General features: G+C 40.2%; 1 protein-coding gene and 1 non-coding gene across 2 annotated transcripts in view; one reads left to right on the forward strand and one right to left on the reverse strand.

Moving 5' to 3' along the window:
- The window catches only part of sorcs2 (sortilin-related VPS10 domain containing receptor 2), a 389,051-nt gene that overhangs the window by 114,139 nt on the left and 250,426 nt on the right, over nucleotides 1-24,486 (reverse strand). The gene's annotated exons all lie outside the window — the stretch shown is intronic.
- Nucleotides 28-99, forward strand: trnap-agg (transfer RNA proline (anticodon AGG)). The gene has a single exon. It is a non-coding gene; the product is annotated as a tRNA-Pro (tRNA).

Below are 24,486 nucleotides of genomic sequence, written 5' to 3' on the forward strand. Positions count from 1 at the left end.
TTTGTATAGGAAGACAGTCTTGTGTATGGCTCGTTGGTCTAGGGGTATGATTCTCGCTTAGGGTGCGAGAGGTCCCGGGTTCAAATCCCGGACGAGCCCTTGGCTTTTAGGGTAGTGGTGGTTTAGGCTTTGGGCTACTGATCGAAAGATTGGGGATTCAAGCCACCAAACTGCTTCTGGTGGGCCCCTGAGCAAGGCCCTCAATCTGCTCAATCGTCCCCTTATTGAGGCCCACCTCTCCCCAGCTTCATTCACTGGGATATATAAAAGTGGATTTGCAGGATCATTAGCGTATATTTAAAAAAGAAATCCTCATAAGGATGCCCTAATATTTATGAAGCAGTTAGCCGTCATACTGTTATTTCAACATTTTATGCCTCTTTTGCTGTAACAAGCTATTCTTAATTAGAACTACATGAGGCAGGGTGAGTGTTTAAAACTTAATGATTCTTGATATTTTTTTAGTATCGACAAAAAAATCCCTTTTGAAAAAGGCATTTTGAAAAAAGATGAACTGTCTAGTCAGCAGTATAACTGGAATTTAAATGACATGAATATTGTACTAATACTTGTGAAAAACCGTTATCAGATGTTTTCAGTACATCTCCTTGGATCATGTTCAAAATCTATAAATAATTTCTAGTATTCAAGCTCAAGGGGACATATAGTAGTTTTTGAAGTTGCTATTATGTCATAAGTCTACAGTATGTGATCATCTTTATCCTTTAGTGAAACATTCCTAGCCTGATGGGAACAGTCTCTTCCAGGATGACAGTGTCCCCATCTATAGGGCACAAAGGGTCACGAAATGGATTGATGAGAGTGACAGTGATTTAAATCATATGCTGTGACCTTCACAGTCACCAGACCTCAACCTAATTACACACCAATGGGAGATTGTGGACCAACATGTTACACAGTGCACCATCAAACCACCAAGTGATTGAATACCTTTTAAAACAAATGGTGTTCCATTGGTGATAAATGGTAGTTCAACATCTTACTAGTACGCTTTAGGCTTGTTTTCCTTTAATTTTTCAGCTGTCAAATGATCGAAATGCCTTATTTGCAATGTGACCTCTATTTTCCCCTCACTCTGGTGTCAAATTATTTGCACATATCCACAAATATATTTCAAAGCCCTTGATGCTAGGTGTTGTTACCGGGGATGTTCATTGGGTTCTTGGAGCTGTCTGCTTGTATATTATCCATTCAAGTTCTAAGGTGTACAGATGTTTTTAACAAGCTTGTATTCTTTGCTGCCACATGTGGTGGAAGTCTGATAAATTTCTTGAAAATGGCCACTCAGAACAGTGTGGACTCACTGGGAGGGAGGCTTTAAGATTCAGGAGATAAAAATGAACAGAGGCGGAACAAATGGATTGCATGAAGGGAAAGGAGTTAAGTGATATATAAGGAGATGTTTAAACTGGAAATACTGTAACAATATGCCAGTAGAGCACCGGAATGAAAATGTAGAGCTGGAAATCTAGAGGATATGTCCCCTTTAATGAACTGAAAATGAACTTTCTATTCATTTTTGTTACTCCCGTTCTTTGCCCCTTTGAATTGCTACTGCTACTAATTGCTGTTATTGTTGTTATTGTACTTAAAGTAGGATTGGGCTACTGAGTTGGCATTACTTCTATTTTTATGATTCCACAGCCATTACATAACATGTTGTTTTCTTGTCTGTTGGCACACAAAGGCAGACGGAGCTGCACTGTATACCCCAGTGTCCTTGAGGGGACAAGTTGTCATCTTGTGACATCGGACCACACACACACACACAGTTACAACCACAGAATCATGAAGTCCATTTAAACAGCCACAACCCGCAAGCCTCAGAATATAAACCATAATAGACTGTGTGCAATATTTCTCTGAGTTTGACTCTTCAATACTCCATAAACAAAACAAAACAAAAAAAACAAAACTGCTGCTCTGGCTGACTTCCTGTATTAGAGGGAAGATAGATGGTCCTGTGTGCAGCGCAGCACATCCAGGCGTGGGCTGACACAGTGTAAAGCCTCCAGCGCTCCGCTACGGTAAACAGTTGTTAGTGGATTACCGGGAATCAATGGCAACGAGTGGGTACAAAACCCCGGCTCGTGTACGGGGAGGAAACCTGCGGCTGTGCACCCACCTGCATGCATTAGTTCTATAAGAGACAACAGAAGACAAACCGCGAAACTGGTCCTTATGGTTGTTACCAACAGGACATGTGTTCATAGTTAACCAGGATGTTACTTGTGGCCAGTCAAATTGGGGTTTCCCAAACTCTCATATCTGACTGCAGGCTGGCACAGACAGGACCTTCAGAAAACCTTCAAATCAACCATTTTGGTTTACAAAACTTGATCTATGATTTAGATTCATAAAGGTGGATGATAAATATAATCAGGATCAGAATCTTTAACGTCATACAAAAAGTACAACGAAATTGATCGCAATGGTGTTTAGTTTAAAATTGCTTTATATACTTAAAATTGATTATACTTATCATCAGTCTTTAGAAATCCAAACTGTCCTCACTTAATGTTGAACTATACAGTAATGGATTTGAGTATTCAGTTTGGATCTCATATTAATGTTTAACCTTCTGCTTTAACTTAAAATGGGCTTAAAATGACAAATTTGAACCATAGGTGCTGATTACCAAAAGTGTCTGTTTTCCCAGTTTTCTGAACCACTACATCACAGATCTACAACGAGGTTTAGCAGCACATTGGATTATAATTGAATTGTGTTAATTAGGCTAGTATATCTCAATCCATCTGTAGATAGATTGAAAATTTGGCTTCAGGATATATTTTTTCGAAAAAAGAAGTATTTTCTGATGTGACAAAACACAGTTTTTCCATTTGATGTTCCATCTGTACATTCTCCACCATAAACTCGCTTTATCCTGCAGAGGGCTGCGCAGGGTTGGAGGCTACTACAAGTGACACTGGGTCGCCAGTCCAACACATGGCGAACACAACGAGACAAACACTGCCTATAGTCACGGCAAGATTGGAATCACCAATCACCGTGTCTTTGGACTGTGGGATGAAGGGGAAGGATCCATGCAGGGACAAGGGGAGCATGTAACCTCCATACAACCACTGCACCATTGTGCCACCCGTAGCGATTTTCTACATTAACCAAAACAGTGCACATATTGTCATACTTCAAAGATAGAGACCCTATTGTAATGGTGACAGAGAAGCGTAAGGTTGTAGTCATCAATGGATCATTCTGCTCTACAAAACCAACCACTATGGCAAGTACACGCAACCCTAGAAAGGCCTTGAAAGTGCACCGTGAACTATACGTACTGTACCAGCAAAGCATGACTGTAATCGAGCGAGACCGCAGCAGCTTGTTGCAGGAAATGTTTGCGACAGGCTGCCAGCTCTCTGCCTGATGGTAAGCTTCTCTTTTTGTCTTCCACCTGCACCTGTTCACATGGATTTGCATTAGCGTGTCTTGGAGGGCATGTTTTGTTGATACTGTTCCAGTTACCTTAAGTCACAAAAAGCAATCCCATTTTCTTGAATTTATTTCAAAGTCAAGGCGAAAGCTCACGGCAGCCAGGCAGCTCATAAGAGCGAGCGCTCGGATGTGTTTTCACGATGCCGGCTCCGGCGCTTTTCCATGTCGAATCCAATAAAGACGCTGCAAGTTGCTCGCAGCTACAGCCAAGCCTTGTACAATATGTTACTTATCTGGACTTTGACAGTTCAGTCGTTGTATATAAGCAACAAAAGAACAGCGAGAATCTGCTTCCATCATCTCGCCCCTCTGGTCATTAACTAAGCATTAGCCCCACATATTAGCCACCCCCTAAAAAGCACCCCCTCATCGGGCTCCAGACTCTGAGGTAAGTGGGTGCTTCTTCACATGTGAGAGTGTGTGTGTGCGTTACAGTATGATTTGTGTGTGTCATGAGGTTCTTGCTCGTGGGATTCTCTTCTGTTTACCCTCCCAGGCGCGCTGGAAAGCCGAGCAGAGTGCAGTAAATTAGGTGAGGGATGAGGGTGAACAGTTGCAGAGTGCCACTCGTTTAATCAGACTAATTGTTACAATCAGACTCATTTCTCTCGCCGCTTTCTCCTTGCAGACCCTCTCCGAGTTCTTAGCCATCATCTTGTGTTTTTTTTTTCTTCTCGTTGTTGTGTTTAAATCTTCTACTTGACGTTTTACATTTTCATCCTCTTTCCCTGTTTTCTCCCAACTCTCTTATTTTAATCTATCTCCTCCTCCATCTTCTTTCTGTTCAACCTATCTCCGTTGTCTTTTGTATTTTCCTTCCCAACGTCATCCTCATTCCTTCTTTCCTCTCTTCTATCGTCCCCTACAGTCTCTCTCCCTACCTTTCCCACTCTCCTTTTTATTCTTCCTTCCTTCCTTCTCTTGCCTTCTCTCCCCATTTTGTTCTGTCTCGTCTTTTTCCTCCTCCTTCCTTCCTCTCCTATTCCCTCCTTTTTGTCTCTCCCTTCCTCTTCTTCTTTCCTTCATCTTCTCCTCTCCCTTCTTATTATCTCCTTCCCTCTCCTGTCTCCCTCCTCCCCCCTCCTCCCGCTCTCTCTCTGACTCTTCCTATGACTTCCTTGGGAAACCTGTCTTATTACCTCAGTGGGATCCATAAAGGGAATGGGGATGTGTGATCAGGCTAATGATAATTAAATAGACTCATCATCAAACAGTCATTATGGCAGATTGGGCTCCCTGCCCTCACTCAAAATGGCAGCTGACAGCCTGACACCGACCGTCTGTCGCAGATTTTAACAGGGCTAAGACAGAGAGGGGGAGCGCGCCTTCACCCTGCAGTACAGCCGAGGTTTTATGAGGGGAGAAACTCCTCCGTACATGGTTGTTCGTGGGAAAACGAGACATTTCATTTTTCAAATACAATGAATTTGCAAATAAAAAAGTCAGCAATTATGACATATAGTCTTAGCTAATGGTTTATGCAAACAAATAAAGCAAAGTCAGACAAATGTTATACTATAAAAACTCATTTTCTAACATTTCTGCAACACTAACTCGAGCTATTTGTTTTGTGATCAGAACTTTGACTGAAATTTAAAGTTCATTAATGTTAAAAATGCAGTTTGTCAATGAATCATGTGACAAATTAGAGCCACATTTACTTCTAATTCAGCTAGAGATACATAAAGGACCATAAATATTAAGAAGTAATAATATTACAGCCAGATGTTCAAGTTATTCAAATGAGATATTTAGTCTTAACAAATCAAAATGGAGCAGATCTATCAATGTAGTGTATGTGTAGTATCTAATATGTATCATTTTCAAAGATAGAGCAACAAAACATAACAATGTCATAATACAAAGTGGTTGTTTTTGATGTATAGAGGCTAAATCTGCAGCTCCTATCATATAAAATGATGGGAAATCTGGATAAGTGTGTGCTGAAAAAGCAAGATATAGGATTAATGATTAGCCAGTATAATCACCAAGATAAGAGCTTAAAAATAAAGGTACTGAACCCTGAAAAAAGGTTTACTGTATCAGAAAAAATTAAAAAGTATGTGTAAAATCATAGGAGGAGTGGCTGCATTCATTTTACTGAATGATGTTGTTGCCGTAATACAGTTAGATGGAAATGAACATTATAGTAAATTAATCAAAACATCTGATTTACAGACATCCTGAGTTTGTATTAACATCAAACAATCAATTCCAAAGAAGCAAATCAGCAAAAAAAGGAGGCTCCTTATTTGAAAAAAAACAAAAAACCTCAAGGCCTATTTGTAATTTAAGAGTGGAGAGGGTCCTGTCTTCAGTTGAGCTAAAATAAAGAATTGAAAATGTACCGTAAATCATCTCATTTACAAATTCATCACCTCAGTCAGCGCTCCCCGTTGAAAGGCAGCATTGGAAAAAAAAAAAAAAAAAAAAAAAGCCGACTCTTGTGGGGGACAAATCACTGTGACTACTGTGTTATGAAAAGGCTTTGGAGAAAATGTCTCGTAATCACGGTAATTCAATAAATGCGGCTCTATTTGTAAAACACGGTGTTAGAAAGCACTGCAGTGTGGATACAAAAGCCTTTACAAAGCCCTCTGACGTCTCTGCAGTTTGCGTATGGATGACAGTTAAAGGAGGGTTCTGGTTTATTTGAACCTAGTGTGTATTTCACTGACTGTCTCTGTGGATCATGTTAACTTTGAACTATCCACCTGTCAGTTGTGCAAAATTGCGTATTTAGGGGCAACTAATATGAAGCTTTCCAAAGAGCCCATTTTTACATGAATCAAAAAATGATTGTTAACTGAAAGCAAACACCAAAATTATTCACCAGATACAGATGTTTTGCTAACTTTCTTAGCTTTTACTTGCTGTGTGGAGGGCCAATTTGGTCCCAATGGCTGTTTCTTTACGTTGGTTTTGGACATCATCTCCAGGACAGCGTTGTTTATTAAGGCTGCTTATTCATTCGTTGTAGTTCCACGGCTTGGGTGACCCCCACACATGGACACATGGACAACAACAGGTCCCACTCTTTGGAGCAACACCTTTCTTTATCACTGAGCTTGCAGTTTTCTTAAGTCTTCCAGATCTGCTTCCTGTTGTCTTTTTGCCTCTGCCTTTATCATCTGAGTCTTGTCTAAGTAGTGACCTCCATGGCTGAAAAACAATGGCAATGTGGATGTGCCAAAAAACTGCAGTTCCTTAAATAACCACTTGAGGCTGGCTCCAAAAGTAAGTAAATTCCCACAGACCCCCATATTAAAACGCACAACTTTCCACCAGAAATAAATATGTTGATGGTCTCTCAGAAAAGCAGTTTTGGTCTCTAGAGCTAATGTATTTGTTCATTTTTATATAGCTCACCCGTTTAAATGATATTAAGGTTTAAAGTAAGGCATACTTAAGGGTTTTCTTGGCAATAGCTGCCACAACGAGCTTCAAAACCGCCGTTCAGTAAATCTATGGGTGATGTCACAGGTGGTTTGTCCATCTTTATATAGAGTGTATGATCCCATCTTCCATTTGCTTTAGCCTCTTGTCTGTGTACTAAGGTTCTATTAAATACAGCCAACCATCAAACTGAAATGACCCGCTATCATCCTCATAATGGCGCATGGTGTAATCTACCGTTGCAGTGCCCGGCTGATTTTCTTCAGGAGACGGTATAACCACAGTGATCGTCAGCTTCACACATGTGAACAGACAAGGGTGTGTGGACGAACATGTGTGGATAAATTGGTCCGACAGCAGGTATCCCTGGACGGAGATTCCAAAAGCATTTCGCAAAATTGACATTCCAGGTGGCTAATTTTGGTATTTAGCTTTGATCAGGCTGAAAACAAATGTTTAATGTGACTCCTGTAATAAAAAATTTATTTTTTTGTAAAGCTGTAGCGCTTTCAAACACCGGTTTGTGCGACTTCTCACTGAAACCAAGCTAATTTTTTCTTTAAACCATATGAACTCACTCCAGCTTTCAGCGCTTCTTTCCAAAACAGGAAAATTTGATCACCGTGGCCGTGATTCCTCTCTTCAGATTTTTTTTTTTTCTCACCAAAACTCAGATGAACCTGCAAAATATCAAACTAATTACAACAAATAAATCCTTGCGTATCAAATAAATTCAATTAGCTAAGAGAAGAAAACCGGTTTGCAAGTCGCAGAGGAAGTTAAATTGAGCGATGCTTTTATTTTTATTAAATTGTAGGCACAGCAGTGACAGTGCGTTAATTAATTTGTTCGCATGAATTATGAAATTGTGTGCGCAAAGTAATGAAAATGTGGGGGAGAAGAATGGAAAGAGGAGAAGAATATGTATTTGTGGGGCTGAATGAATCAAAGCGGATGCACAGATTTAATTGCATTTGCATACAAAAGCGTTCCGTGACCTCGGCGCAGTAAATTGCGGCCTTGATATATCTTTTTTTTTAAATCCCGTATCCCAGATTTTTTTCCTCTTATTCCCTAATTTTCTTCTCAAGCTTGATTCGTTTTTCTTTTTGTGTTCTCTCCCATCTATTCCACCGTTTCCCCTCCTCATCTTTTTGCTTCTTCCATCATATCCTTCTCTCTCGCCATCCACCCTCCTCCTCCTGCTCTTTCGCAGTGTGATTTGAACCGCAGATTAATAGACACCCGTGTTTTAATAAAGTCAGCCATGACCTCGCGGCACCCCTCTCCTCCTCCCCGCCGGACCTCAAGGCTTATTGAAGGTGGGATGATGAGAGAAGGTGAGACGAGGTTTGAAAAGAGAAGCGTGAAGGTGGTGGTAGTGTGTGTTAGATAGGAGGGGGGTGGTTCTTTGTCACACTGGAGAAACCTGACGGCTGCATAATCATCCCTGCTACATTTATGAGAGACCCGAAGGTGGAGGGGGAGGGACGTAGGGGAAGAGCAGGATGTGGCGCACAATATGTGGCTGTGACAGTGTATCTGTGTCGGGGTCAGTTCTCATTACAAGAGCTGACCACTGGATGACAAGCTCCGGCCATGTGTGTCCGTGCATCAAGGAGAGCATCTCTGGGACTGCCACAACAAGGAAATCAGACGAGACTCACAGAAGCGGTGGTGGGAATTATGAGGGTAGAGTGCAGTCCGATAGGGATTATACAAACAGCCATCTGTGAGTGCACCTTACCCCAACCCACAAAATATCAACTCTGAAAAGCCTCCATTCTTTACTGTAATTAGCAAACAAATGATTTCCGATAAGGCGACTAGATCGCACACTCATCTCATTTCCTCCCTTATCTGACTGTAGCGCTCCCACCGCTTTCTCACAAAAGTAAGGCGAGGCCAGGAAAACTAAGTTTGGATCAAGAAGCACTCAGATGGGAAACTTGCGTAAAAGTAGTCTACCATTCAAAATAGGATTAAAATAAACTTAAAGTGCTAGAAGTAAAAGCAGTCACTTTGCATAATGACAGTGGCTTGATGTTGGTGGTGCTTCTGAAATGATTCATATCTGTGTGACTCTGATTTGTGCTACAACTTCTACGCCTAGGAAAGCATTTTTAACAAGACAGATCAGAGGTTTTACAAATGCACTGAACAAGAAAAGAAGCATCCCAGAATGCAGCACATCATGTCAAAATATGTCCAACCTTGAGGCAGATGTACTTCGACAGGTGAAGACCTGCAGCTACAAACAGAAATATAAGACCGCAGTGGGCACAGGCTCACCAAAACCTGACAGTTAAAGACTGTGAAAATGTAGACTGGTCTGATGAATCTCAGAATTTATGAAACCATGAAGTGAAATTAATTTCAAAATCTGTCCAAAACAGCCTAAAATAAGTCTAAACTTAAGTCCTAAATCAGTCGGAAATCAAATCTAAACCCAAAGTTCTAAACTCAGCATCATGGAGTCACTCTGGATCAATGATCAACTCTAAAACCAATCTAAACCCAGTCCACGTTCTGTCTAAAATCAAGAGCTGGTGTAAGGATGTGGGGAAAGTTTGTCTTGGCACACTACACGCCTCTTAATACCAATTAATTATTGTTGGAAGCCTATGCGAGTACAATGTGCATCCCTTTATAACCATATTTTATAATCCTCTAATGGCAACCTCTTAAATGAAAAAGCCCAACATCACAAAGCAAAAGCCTCCTAAAGCTGGTTTCATAAATGGGACATCGAGTTCACTGGATTTCAATGGCTTCCTTAGTGTTCAGATCTGCTTTTCAATCACAAGGATATGTTAGACTAAAGGGATTTGCAGCTGACAAACCTATGTAGCGGGGTAGCGCTATAAAGTAGCAGAACCCTAGCAGGATGTCATAAAACCATGTATGAGACCCGGTTGATGATGGTGGTGAAGTTTAGGCAACAAAAGCAGCGTCAAAACTGTGTTGTTTATTAATCTTGTGCTTTATACTTCCTCATATTTTACATTTTAACCTGCTTTCCTGCACGACCGCATGCCAGCGCTGTTGTTTTGACCAACAACAATAGCCCAATAAAGCTTATTCAAACAAGACAACCTCATTTTCAAATGCAGCATTACGTTTGCAAACATATGCAGGGAATTCAAAAAGTAAGTAGCTGCAGATGCTTGTTTGGCAGTGAAATTTAGTTTCACATCATAGCAGCAATGTTGGGTCATTTGGCTGTGGAACCGTCAAACTGTAGACAGCCAACCAAAGTTTGACATATACCAGAAACCCAACCAGTCACCTGAGAGTTACTCATAGTTTTCTTAAGTAATCATGTGTCGTCCAAAATGTCCAAACAGTAGTAGTAGTAATAATAATAAAGAAACCAGTGTTGACCGTCTGTCATTGGTGTAAAAAAAATGAGATGCGTATTGAACCCAACCACCCACTCACCTCCTTCCTAAGAGGTTTGCATTTGCAACGAAGAGACAACAGTCATTATTCGCATTACAACAAGATGTCACTTGTCAGGGAACCATTAATTATTTCAAGCATTAAACAAAAGGTCATTGCTGTTGTTTTTCTGGCCAGTTTCATTTATGCATTTTAAACAGGCTATTACCAAAAGGTTAACAAAGCATATGTATATATATATGTAGAATTATGCACATATGCTATAGTGTTCAACACTACAGCAAAATCACTTCCCCCGATTTAAAAAGTCACGAATTCTATGTAAAAAGACGTACTGTTACATGATTTGTTAATGTTTCAATTAAATAGCACTGTTTAATTAAGACAGAGCTGTTTTAGCTGTAGGACACAAATGCCAACGTACAACATACGTCTTTCACTTCGATGGATCTTTTGTTTTTTGTCTTTTTTGACAAGTAATGCAATCTTTGTCTTTAATAGTCCAAAGATGTCAACTTAGTATGTGGACACAAGCAGATGAAACAAAACTGGTCAATATGTGGTTAGATTTAAAGTCGGTGACTGTATATAAAGATGGACGAATCTTCTTCTATATGTTTCCTGAGCGGTTTTAAAATTCAGTGAGGAGAATCTGGACATTGCCATCTTAGCAGTTCCTGACTCTCTGTGTCTGAGTCATGGACCGTCTGATGATGACACCCACCTGTCCCCTCAAAGGGCACCCTTAATTATGCATAACTTTAAGCCGTGATACAATTTTAATGGGTGAGTCATGTGAAAACTCTCTTCCTGTACAGTTGTCATGAACAAAGAAACTAGCCATAGAGCTCAAATTAGTTTCTCTATACCAGGCTATAAGCACGTTTATTTCAGCTTTAAACTTGGGCATTTTATCATGGAAGTCTATGGGGATTGCTGGAGTCAGCCTCAAGTGGCCATTCGAGGAACTGCACCTCCATGTTGGCTTGATTTTCACAGATTGAGCAAAGCTGTTTACACCTCACAAACATGAAACCTGTAGCGAAGGATCACAGAGGAGACAAGCCAAAAAGGTCTGAAGTCATCGTACGATAAGTCCTCACTACACAGCATTACACACTAAGTGATGGATTACACTGATTGCCGTAAATCTGCTCTTAGTGTTGAGTAAGGACAAGGCATGACACATTTAACAGGATTACTGAGATAATCCTTGTGATGTCATGACCTTGTACAATGTGCATTAATATACTGTAAAATGGGTAAATAAAGTCCCTCAATTGCCATGATTCCTACTGCTAGAGGATGTATTTCTTTTAATATAGTGTGCTCACAACTTTAACATATCTATTAAAAGGTTAAATATCTGAAACAACAATGTCAGTTCCTATTGGATATAGGCAGGCTGTGAACTTTGCCATGCAGATCCAAGATCAAATCAACATGCCAGCTCCAAATCCGTCTGTTTAGATTGAATCTGTAAATTCTTCACAGATTTGCAACAGGATCAGTTCAGGATTTCTCATCCGATTGTCTCGAGCAGAGCAGCTGGTAATCCTCAAGTGTGTCTACAGTCAAAGTAAGAGAATGTCAACAAGCAAATCATGCATTCACTCCCTTGACTTGAAAGCCAGTGTGTTGAATTATAGCATCTTTTAGATTGTTCTGCCGGCATACAAGATTGTATTAGCAGTTTTGAGGCAAATTTACAAAACGAAATAAATGAATTTCCTCCAAATATTTTGATGGTGGTGAGTGTAGAAATAAAAAGGAAGAGGTCTGGCACGAATAAATTTGTCAGATTTGCTTTGGCACTTATTTCACCTTGATCTCAGGGTTAAACATACTTCATTGCTTTCTTATTTGCTGCCAGCAAAAAAAAAAAAAAAATCTAAGAAACCACAGGCTTGCGGAGTCATCTCCACTTTTCCTCTCATTTCTTCTTATCCGCCTCCTCCCACTCTCCTTCACTCTCCTTCAACCCAAAGATTACAGTCTGAAAATAGGAATTTCAATACGCATCTGCGCTGATCCCATAGTCAAGACAATGTAGGCTTATCATTAAGCCAGACCCATCGCTGACATGATAGTCGACCCCCCTAACACCCACTCTGGGCTCACAACCTGCTGTTACTGATGCGCCTAGTTATAAATAAACAGCAAACAGTGTGGCGATGCGTTCACGTGGGCTCAGACGAACACTCAGACATATCTGAGAGCAGATACACAAGTAAACACCTTGACAGATACTTAAAAAACTCAGAGGACCGACGTATATTTGCATAAACAGACGCATGGACTAACAACTGGCTGCCAGCGCAGTCAAAACCACACATGCATGCTCATGCACACGCTGGGGAAATGATAGTGATCAAAGCCGGCATCCCACAGAGATTTTTCCCAAAATGTGCGTCAAGATGGCAGCCGGCTCCTCCCTCCTCTGATTGTCGTGAGCGCTCTAATGACAGACCCTCTCTATCATCCCCTCCAGTGTTTTGAATGCCAGACAAACTCCCCCCCCTCTACCCCCAGACCATTACTGGGCTTTTAAAGATTTAAGCAAAACGGCCAAAATGTGGCAGCGTGCTGGTGAGGGGGTTTTTAAGGGGTCAGCGGGGGCATCAGTGAGTCAATTCCCCCAGGGGTTATATTTGGGTACCGCTGCTATGAATAATGCACACGATGTGGGTGAAGCGGTGGATGGGACGCATCTTCGGCTGATGAAAAATCCAAAGGCGTGCGAGTGGTGGGGGACATGTGAGCACTTATGTGAACACTGGGAGGGACGGCGCGGGAGAGGAATGCAAAACAAGCGCGAGGCTCTGATAGAGAGATGAAGGGGCTGCGAGAGAGAAAGCGGTTTGTTTACACTGAAAAAAATCCTTCATGAATATAGGAATATATTATGAGTTTTATGGGTAAACAAAGACAGCGAAGTCAGGGCCTCGCAGATGATTAACTACGGAAGCCTCGGAGTGGCAGCATTAAAATTAAATCGCTTGAAAATTAACGATCAAATTGATTCAATCATTTATTGATGGAGGCAATTAATTTAAATTTAAAATGGTGACTTTATTGCATTTACAATGACAATAACAACGTCATTTTTTATTTATTTTTTTCTGTCTTGCTGGTGATAAATACATGTTTTTACCTTGTAACATGTCCATATGGTGTTTTTTATATGCTGGAAGATATATAATGAGTAAAACAGCACCTTGAAACTTCAGTGTACCAATGACAGTCTCAATAATGCAGATTCAGACAGTCAGGGTTTCATATGTAACAAACCAAAGGAACCAATCCTGTCAACGTGCTGTTTGTATCATTAGTCAGAACATGTATGGTTGAAGTACTCCAATATTACAACTTGCCATTGTGTAGCACAGGGTAGTTTTGTCGTGTTTGACTCGTAGGTGAGCTGGTGTGCTTGAACTGCAATGAGTGGCGGCTCTAGCTAATAAAGCTCTGATGAACCCACTGTACACAATGTGATCATCTACAAACAGCCAACAGACAGAACAAGCAACTAACTAGTGAACAAAGTGGAGAATTAAGCAGATATTTTTGTTGGTTGAGACCAAAACAGAGCTAAAATCATAAATTAAATATGGGTCTAAACAAATCTCGTTTCATGTCTGTTGGAAGACAGAGTGTTTGCTAACGAGTCATCTATAGCAACGTTATAAGACCGCTGTCTCACACATCATGCACAGAAACCAAAATAAAATACGTAAAATTGATTGTATTAAACGATTTCTTTCGATTTCTGGCATCCCTTTTCTTCCAGACGTTGACGGATGCTCAGAAGGAAAACAAAATTAAGTATAAATGCTGGTTGCCAAAGACGCCAGTGGAACTTGACAAACATCCAAAAAAAAAAAAAGTTTAGTTTGCTTGTAAAATAAGAAATGGAAATATGTGAAACTCATTCAACGTTAAGAAAAAACAAGTGAAGGCATCTGTGCACTTGGATTTCTCTTCCATGACACATTAATTTAGAGACTGACACCAAACCCATCCTTCCACCCAAAGCATCCTGCACAGACACAAGCAGACGAGGCAACAAGCTATTAGAAACTCAGAACTGATGTCAAGATTTATATTTACTTAGCAGTCATTTAGCTGTCACTCTCTTATCAAGAGCAGCGGGTGCAGCAGCAAGGTGATGGGTCTGTAGCAGCACTCTGGCTACCGCAGAGGGAGAACGTATCGTATTACAGCTTAGAGATGAATAAAGACGATGAGAAGACGAGATGGAGCAAAGAAATTGCTTCATGCTTCAAATTGCTTCATTGCTTCAAATCTCCATGAGAGTAGTTGTGATGACAAAATGAACTGAAGATTAGCTGTTAGTCTCTAGAGGAAAAGATTTACTTCGTGCATACCAGGGGATAGTCAGGGCTTTTTTCCGTAGTGTGACTGTAGAGGAAGACTAGAAATCTCTAGATTGAAGACAAAATCAAAGTTTTCTGGGTGGTGTTTGGGTCACAGTTTGGGTATAAGCAATACGAGCTACCTATCATCACTGACATGCATCATGGCAACTGTCAATAAAAGAAAACTAGATGTGGAATGTCACATTTTCTAAAGGAAGTGGATACACAGTTACGTTTTTTAAATTAAAGTAAAATGCTACCTTGTGTGCCTAGGTTTTGGGGACATGCTCACAGTGGTTAAAAGACTAATCTGTAGCGTCATTACAGGCTGAAGCATTAAACTGGATGGTGGCCAGGACTAGTATACTTAGGACAAAGTTGTTGTTCTTTATTGGCGTTTGAGCACCCTACATCAGCTTCTACATGACTGCCTTCTGCTAGAGGCAACGTTATGTTGATAAGTTTAGTGGTGAATGAGCTAGCAGCGAAGAAGTCAAAATCTCATTTTTGCAAAAATGCGTCCTGCTGCTACTGTGGTGCTACAAACATTTGACAAAGTAAAATTGCTCCAAAGTGTTGGTTTATATCAAAGAACCGTCACATAGAGGACTACTGATTTGGCACACGATATTAAAAAAACATAGAACATCACTGGAAGTTTCTATTTTCTTTCCTGACCTGCAATAAAACAACAATAATGACAAATACAGCCCCATGAGAGTTTACCACCAACTTTCCTGGGAAGGAGCTGTGCATGGCACGACCAAAGATGAGGATGTGTTTAAACAGGTTGTTTTGACTATAAACTAATTTAAACTACTATTTGAAAAGTTAAATGGCCTTGCTACAGATGCACCACCAGCCATAGTTGAAACGCAAAAGGAATTAACAGCATTGGTTAAAAAAGTAAGTCATCTTGAGTTTTTGATCCAGCTGATGTAGTTTCATGCTGCAGTATGTGTGAGCACATTCCCTAAAGCACAGCAATTACAACCAACTGTTGTTTCCATACAACATGATATAAGTGATGACTGCCACCAGTCCAACGTCCTCAGTTAGCTTAGGTCACATTATGGAGATCTGGTTTCGCATTGTGAGGTGCGATGGTTGAGTCGTGCAGATTTTACCAGCTAGAGGAGAGACGTAAAACAATTCCTAGACGTGACAAGAAAACCCATTATACAGCTCAATAATAGCAAGTAGGGCTGTATGATTTGTCGTTTTACTACCAAGCACCTCTCAGACATGAACGTCAATCTTCAAAGTCCTGATCAGCTTTTTAGCTTTCTGTCTTTTCAAAATGTAAAAAACCCAAAACACAACATTGTGCATTTTCCTACACTGCAAGAACAAAAGTTTGCTGACATCTGAATGTGCCAAAGACTCCTTTAGGCATTTGGCGAGAGGATTCAGAACATGAAAAATAAACGAAAGGGACTGAACATATTTGCTACGCTGTTTAATGCTGTACCAGCAGCTGATGTGCCCGACAGCCTACAACAGGAAATCATTGAGCAGCAAAGCAACGACCAGCCCGTGAATGAGCTCAACAACCTCCCTCTGCTCACATGTACTCTAAGTCCTAAAGACTTTCTGAGGAGGCATGTAGTGAAGCTTGCATGTCTGGTTGGGACAACCTACTACTGTGAGCAGCTTGTCTCAAAACTGTCTTTTGCAAAAACTCTGTTATGCTTAATATTGACTGAACCAAACCTGAAAAACCAACTGTGAGTAGAACCATCATCTCTACCATCTGACATCAAACTATAGAGAATCAGTTCCAGCCAACATGTTAGAAAGGTTACTCTTATGTATGTGTTCAGTCATTTAGCATGGCTCCTGAAGATTGTCATAAAAGTGAAAATAGTCCTTAATAGAAAAAAGGTTCCTCACTCCTCCATAAGACCTGATCTGTTCATGGTGCAACAGTACGATTTATGAGTGTCAGTCTTTTTATGAGATACATCCTGAACCTTGAATGATAGAAAACACAACAGATCGCTGCAGTGTTCCAGCTGAACTGAGGATTTTGTTGTGTTTTAGCTTCACTGATCAGGTGACCAAATTTCAACTCAGAGTATTTGTCTTCAACCAACGGTCACCCCTTCGTGTCTCCTAACAAAACACAACAAAAACCAACGATTGGACAACACAGAGTACACAAATCAATCTTGCTTAGCTAAAGCTACAAGGATTGGAATTGATTTTGTTTGGACTCCCTCCTTCTATGTGGCAGACAAAATGGAGAATCTGCACAAGGACCTCAAATAGTCTGATTTACTGGTTTTAAATGCTTTGTAATTCAGGTCCAATGACTTATTTCAAACAAATTAACAGCTGTAAATATAAAGTCACTTAAACTGACTCATTCGTTAGACAATTTCAGTTCCTGCCGCCCTGCATAATAAGTGCTACAGGGTCAGATAAGGAAAAGTCTAAATAAGTGTATTCTAGTGACTTACAGTTCATTTAATAAAGCTTGTCTGAGTTGATTTAGAAATAGATGATTGTCAGCGTTAACAAGACTGAAAGGAGACCTCATGTATCACAAATGTTTGGAAACAAGAAAAAAAAAAGGCATATTGAACTGTGATATTATGGGAAAAGGTGATGCTTTTTTAATTGTAACTATGAGCAAAGAAAAAATGGTGCAGCCTCCAATTTGTAATTCCAAGGTGGAAGAATTTCAAACGCTGATGATATGTTCTAGTTATAAAACAACTTGCTGTTGTCAGAATGGCTATAAACACGCCACCACTGACAATTACATCAAACTAAAACCAAAATCTGCTGCTTATCTGGTGACTAGAAGGTTAACACTTGGGTTAGCCACCTTGGTTAAATGATCTTCTCTTTCCAGCAACATTCCATTAATGTAGCATGACAGATGTTTGTTGGTTTACACATGACAAGAACTAGACCAGAGTTCTCTTGGAAGTGGAGCGAGACCTTTTATTTTGGTTTGAGCCGCACCAGTGTTGGGCTGACAACTTCCATACCAATGAGTTTAAGCACTCTTCCAGCACCACAGTGCTCCCTAAGCACTTAAAGATAGCATTTGGTAAGATACCTTAATCAAATTGACATAAACAAAAGGCTAGAATGTAATTGCTGACTGTTTAATCTACTGTCTGCATGTATGTGTCTTGATCAGAGAAATCAGTCCCAAAGTATCCCATATGTCAGTAAGTTTTAAAACCACAGCCATTTTCAGGTTCTAGCAACTGACAGTAATTACAAACATTACAAAACAACCCTAATTAGATGTGGGTCCATGCAATCTATGATCTGCATCACTGAGGTACAAATGTGTCCTTCAACAAAGTTCAACTTCAAACCAACATCCTGTGTGGCCCACAAGCAAAAAGATTTTAAAAAATGTGGAAAAGAGGGATGGTTCTCTTTGACGTTCTGATTATTGTCATGATATAACAACACAGGTGCAGCAACAAAAAAAAAAACGATGTGAAGACAGAATTGGGGGTTGTTGTTCCACCAGCGTTTGTGCTCCAGCGTGCATGAATCCAGCTGAGCAGGTGTTTGTGAACCTGTGATTCATTCACACGCGTGTCGAATATGATTGTATTCCTCAAACCAGGCATGTGGAGGATAATTTGAATTAGCATATTGTCACACAAATCATGTAATTTTCTTCACATCTGCCTGCAAAATATATAAACATGCTCATCTTCTCCGCTGCTGATGTCTGCCCTAATCTCAGCAAATCCCTTTAAATGAAGTGATGCGTAATGTTTCGAGGACGCCGGCCGGAAAGACGTGTTCTGCTTAGTTTGTTTCCGTGGCCAAGAACTCAGAATATAACTGTTTGCAAGACTTGAATCTCTCTTTCTTGAATCTTTCTTTTGCTTTGATGAACCCTGCGACCCCTTAGTTTCTAGTAATGCCACTGAAATCGGGTGTTTAGATCTTTCTACATATGATTTCTCATAGAGCAAATATATATACAACAGCCAAAAAACAGCTAAATATCGACTTATGAACACCTCTATGATGATCCTAAGTGCATCAGCTTGCTTCTCTTTTCGGTTGTTGAAAACATTTCACCTCTTATCCTCAGTTCTCTAAACCAAAAAGAACCAAAGAGAAGTCCTTCTGCTGAAGGGTCCCTCTGTGGCCATTGATCAAACCCCTAAAAACCTCCTCACTATGTATCAAAATGATATCTGTTTGTATTTTTTCTACTTAAAATGCCTTACATACAATCCTACAATGCTGCTTCCTCTGGATCTATCAGGTCCCAGCTTCTTTCTTGACTCAATCTTCCACCACTTGCTGCAGCTCAAGCACACCAGCTCACCAATGACTGGCACCCTATGCTACATAATGACAAGGTGTTGTGTAGGGGCAGTTCAGCCACATGTGTTCCAACTGGATTCTAGGGGGAAGAATAATGACACGGAAAGCCCCATCCTGCACCTAGTCACGGCTTCGACTGCATTATTTCGCTCATTATGTCTCCTCTAGTATAACAAAACCACTATATTTGCATGTTAACAAGCTAAACAACTTCATTTTCATCAGATACTCTACAAAATCTAAAGCTTCAAAATGGTTAATTTAAAGACTGTGCAGCGTTCTGTTGTATCATATTGGCAGCAGTAGTGAATCCTCGCCGTCATCAAGGGGCTCCACAAACACAAAAACATGTAAATTCTACATTTTACACCTATACATCCTCACTTTCAATGAAACCACATCTGGTTCCATATGGTGCTCATTAAAACAACCGCATCCATTGTTTTTAATGCAATGCGACCGACTGTATCTTCACTGCTTACTTTATTTGCATAAAGCACATAAAATAACCCAGCAATGTATCCTGCACAGTACAAACAACAGACCCACACTTTGGAGAACGTAGCGGCGTGTTACTGTCGAGGCATCACTGCGTGCACTTTTGGCTTTTTACAATTAAACAGTGAATATAATGAATGTGTCTCTGAGAAAAACAAAAAATAAAAAAAACCTCTGCAGTGACTCAGCCTTTCTTACATTTGTTCCAGAGCAACACTTCTTTTCACATTCTGCTCCGTTCCTCCTCCTCCTCCTCCTCCTCCACTATAATTGCCCTAATTCACTGGTGCATCTTCAGCACCGGTGCAAAATTTGTTGGCTATTGATTACGGTGGTAACAGGTCACAGCCATGGGGAGTGGTTGAGATTGGATGGAAAAAAACAAACATCGATCAGGGGCTAAACAGCAGCACTGTCAGGAGCAAGGAGCTATTAGATGTTTGCTGGTTTGATACGCATGAAGGGCTAAAACACTGTAATAAGGGAGATAGCAGAAGGAATAGTGGTGGAGAGGGGAGAAAATGTATATGATTTTAGACTTTATAACTAGTAATTGTTGATAATAAATCTTATTTTCCATGCAGGGCTTCTGAGCAGTAACTAAGGTTTCTCGTTGCTAAATGGCAAAACAGGTCATTTGTCATCACTTTGTAAAAGTCCAGAAGCAAAAAGTAGTTTGTCAAGGTTTGGTGAAGATTGCGGTCATGGCTAAAATGAAAAATGTTGAGTGTTAGGAGACGAAAAAGACGTTTTGTTTGGCCAAACATCCATCAGAATCTCTGGTTTGGATTCCAATAGCCAGTTTACCTGTAAATCAGCTTGAAGAAACATCCACATTCACTTACAAAAATAGATACAAAAGCAGCATTAGTGAAAATCAGTGTGGCAGTATCCTTACGTGGCTGCACACTGGTATAAAAAACATCTTTTTAAAAATATATATATGTTTATCTGCAAACATAGAAGTGTAAAGTTGTAAAAATCTACATAAATGTCAGAAATTAAACCCAACAATGTAAAAGTAGCAGCATTTCCTCCTGGTTAGGAATGTTCCGAGGTAGCTTAATTAATTAGTTAACTACACAAGTGATTTGGCTAATATCAGAGCTACAGCGGATGTTTTGGTTCATGTGATATTGGGATATTAACGTCTGAGCTAAGCTGAGGAAACACCACTGTCAAACCCTGTAATCACAGGTTTCTGTGAGCGGCGAGGCTTTCATCATGCAACAATCCAACTGACTGTGTGACATCGGTTTTAATATTTAAAACTCTCATGTTTTATATTTAATTAACACTTTGCGGTACACAACAGAAGTGTGTAAACCCCTGTGCAACATCGTCTAAATCTAAAATAATTCAAAATGACATCATCTCTTGATAATTTCATTATTTCTGAGTTGACAAAAGTATCTCCTCTTCTGAACAGTCATAAAAAATAAATCTTTAGAAAGATTAGATTGAAAATACAGGCCCCGAAATAATACCTCAAAGCAATGAAAGTGAGTTTGCCTGTGATCACTGACACACAAGTTGGAAAACTTGTGATAACCCAAACAAAACTGAGACCAACCTAATTGCATTAACGAGGTTGTAGAATGGCCTATAAACACTAGAACTGTCTCAAATTTTGGGCTGTTTCTATCTGCATCATGGCCTCATGTGGAGGGAAGATGCCTGACAAACTAACAAAAATATTACAGTGATATATGACACTGAGGTAATATGGATACAGAAGGATGACCAAAAATGTCAAAATGCATTTTGTGGCAATGCAAGGTTTGGAATGAGTTGTAGTACCACTAATTAGAGCTGCAGTGGTTGTCTGTCTAAATGACGGCACGGACACTGCACTATTTACCCAATCTAACTCAAACAAATGAGAAAGTGCTTCAGATTTAACACAGGGGGTTATCAGTAGCCATTTGAGTGTGATGATATGGGGCTGCTTTGAGCGCAGAAGTTGTTGGGGACGTGAAACTTATGTCTGGTAACATGAATGCCCATGGGTATATCAAAATACTAACTGACAAGATGACTCCCCAGTTTGCTAAAACTTGGCAAAGGAGGAATATTGTAGCGTGATAATGATCCAAAACACACTGGCAAAATCAAACAAAAGTTTCTGAAGAAGAAAGAAGTAAAAGTAGCCATGTAAGGTTCCTGGCTGGATTCCAGAGAAAAGCAAAGCAACACAACCCCTAAAATTGTCCCTTTGACTATGGTTGCATTCAGTTTCAATTGTGAGGCCTGTATTTTTGATATAATAAATCTATATAGTTAGTTTTTAATTGTACACAAAAGTAAAAAAAAAAATACTGTTCAACTTAGAAGTGATGCATATCGTGTAAGGTGTTACAATAGTGAATCATTTGACTTTAAATGAAATTGCACAGGGGTCCACTCACCTCTGTTGTGTACTGTCCCATCCAGCTGTGCTTCCTCGTTGCAGAACTTAGTCTCCAGTCATGCTAGGACTGTTAGCCTCCTGCTAATTTCAAATGTCTCAGGCGGGCACCTTTGACAATAAGGAGTTGTCAGACATTTGAAAAGGCCTCTTTTGAAATTTCTCTATTTCTTTGTGACAAAGTGTCACAGTGCTTCAACTCAAAGAGCAAGCATGGGGGCACATGCAAGGAGTGCGCCAACAAAAGCCTTGGAACAATCACACTGGTTCTTTTTTAAGAAAAAAAAAAAAAAAACATTCTATGATGTGAGAGGGCAGCAATTGAGGAGTGGAGCTGAGAGAGGGATTTATCCTCTTTGAATGGGAAAACTGTAGCAGAGCACCACTCCACGTTAGAAACAAATTGCCCACTGGGTGCGTAAGGGAATAGTGGCGACCACTTGCCTCGACAAGGATTTGATATAACAACCCTCCCTTTCTCTTGTCTCTTTTGGAGTGTAGCAGAGTGTTCAAGGACGATGACGGCGATTCACCTTCCTGTTCTGCTCTGGTTGCGATGCGGTGAGGACAGAGAAGTGCCAGATAAAGGACAAAGCTGAGACAGAAGGGGGGCGGTGGTGGAGATAGGGAGCTTTCTCCTTGACTGAGCTGATCCATCCATGTTAACGCTAGAACCAAGATGGGCTTCTCAGAAGATGGACCAACTACTCTTCTGTATCAAAAGCTGCAATGGTCTCCAGTCGGAACCCCCCAGACTCCACAAATGATGAACATCGACAGAATCTGTGGGTATGTACTCGCAGAGAGAGATAAATAAAAGGATAAAATGTGCAAGCTTGGTATTTGTTTTGAATTGTAAAGAAACAATAGGTGAATAAATATCAAAGAAACTAAAAAGGGAGAGCATCGAGAGACAACACACACACCAAAAAAAAAAATGAAATCAAAGCACTATTACTCATTTCTGTTGCATCACAGTGTTTATGCTGAGGACCACCCAAAACTCCCAGACTTAAAGAGCCTCATTAGTCAAAATGAACGGAAAGCACAGGCAATTTAAACTCAGTTGGCAGTTTATTAGATACACTGAGCTAAAACCAATGCAGTCCGATACAACAGCACTGCAATAAATCCTATTATAAGGTTCAGTTTTTGTCGTAACTGTCTTAGAGAGGTGTTGATTCAAATTTACGGCCATTTTTTGGGGGATGTAATTCGTAGTGCTGTTGAAATGTGCCTCGTTATCCGGAGAAGTGTTTCTATTATTAAGAGTACTGGCTTTGATGTTAATGCCAGTGACAGAACAATAGAAACACCAGTCAGTATAATGTGGAAAAGTTCAAATCAACAAATCGACAGACGAAAAAAAGGAATATGATAGCGTTAACGAAGGCTGGTTTTATTGCGGGTTGTGTTATATTTTGTGCATTTTTGTGTATCAATATTACACATTTAGATTCTTTTAGTCCTTGGAAATAATCCAGTCATGCCTTAAAATGTCTTAGATTGAACTCTACACTGATTTCTTACTCTAGAAATGTTGAAGTGTGATACTAGAGTAATTCAGCCACACATGTTTGAACCAGAAACCAACTCTGAAGAAGATGAAGCTCCATCCGGTTACGTATGAGAGCTGGAAGTCTGTGTTTTTTTTTTGACTGTCATTGGTACACTGCAGATTCAAAGGTAATTATGTTTGTTCTAACATAAAGAAAACATCATTTAGACATGCTAACAAGGTAAATATCTGGCTTTTTATTGGGATCTTTAATGGATAACTCTTTTAACTTTTCATTTTACTTCACTCTGTGTGATCTGGTCTTCCTGTATTATGACGATCTTTTATTTTGAAGCACATCTGTCGTTTCCTGCTATTGAATTAACCCATAGCCTGATATTTAGATTAAATTACCATTTGTGTAGAAGTAAAGGTGAATAAGCTACACAGCATGAGAACACCTAGTGTGTTGGCCTGTAAACGAAAATGGATGCTGACGCTGGGCAGGCTGGGTAATAGTTTTACTTTTTGCTCATCTCTGCCTAAGTTTGACTGAATTGAGATTTTAAACCTGTCTGATCCTCTGACGGCTCAACCTCTTGCCCTGCGTGACCTCTTTCGAGCAACGCTGGCGCATTGTAATATTACAGAATGGATTGACATCGCTAAGACCATGAAAATAAGCCAAATCTTGCACTGAACTGGAATAATCCTGTCAGTATATAAATAAATAAAAGAAGTCTGAGCTGTTTAGGGGAGGTTGTTGACCTCAGCCTGTCCTGGTGGTCTTAACAACAGGGAGTTTTTCTTTTTTTTCCCCTTTTTTAAATCAACAAAGCAGTGGAGGATGGATGAACAGTTGGGCTGATAGGAAGGAGAGATGGAAGGAAGGAATGAAGGATTACCAGCTAAGCGTTCAATCACCTGCTGGGATTGTAATTGGTGGGGAGGAAAAAGCACAGCCCTCTGCCTGCTGCAAGTCCATCTAAGATCCACTGTGTTTCCACTGCTGCGCTCTCATCACCCTGTTCTCTGGGGGGTTTATAGCTTTCTCAGTAGGGACCAGACACACGGACATCAAACTGCACTGAAATAACAGACACTCCTTTACA

This window comes from Stegastes partitus, unplaced genomic scaffold, assembly GCF_000690725.1.
Source record: "Stegastes partitus isolate 25-593 unplaced genomic scaffold, Stegastes_partitus-1.0.2 Scaffold416, whole genome shotgun sequence".
Classification (NCBI taxonomy): Eukaryota; Metazoa; Chordata; class Actinopteri; family Pomacentridae; genus Stegastes; species Stegastes partitus.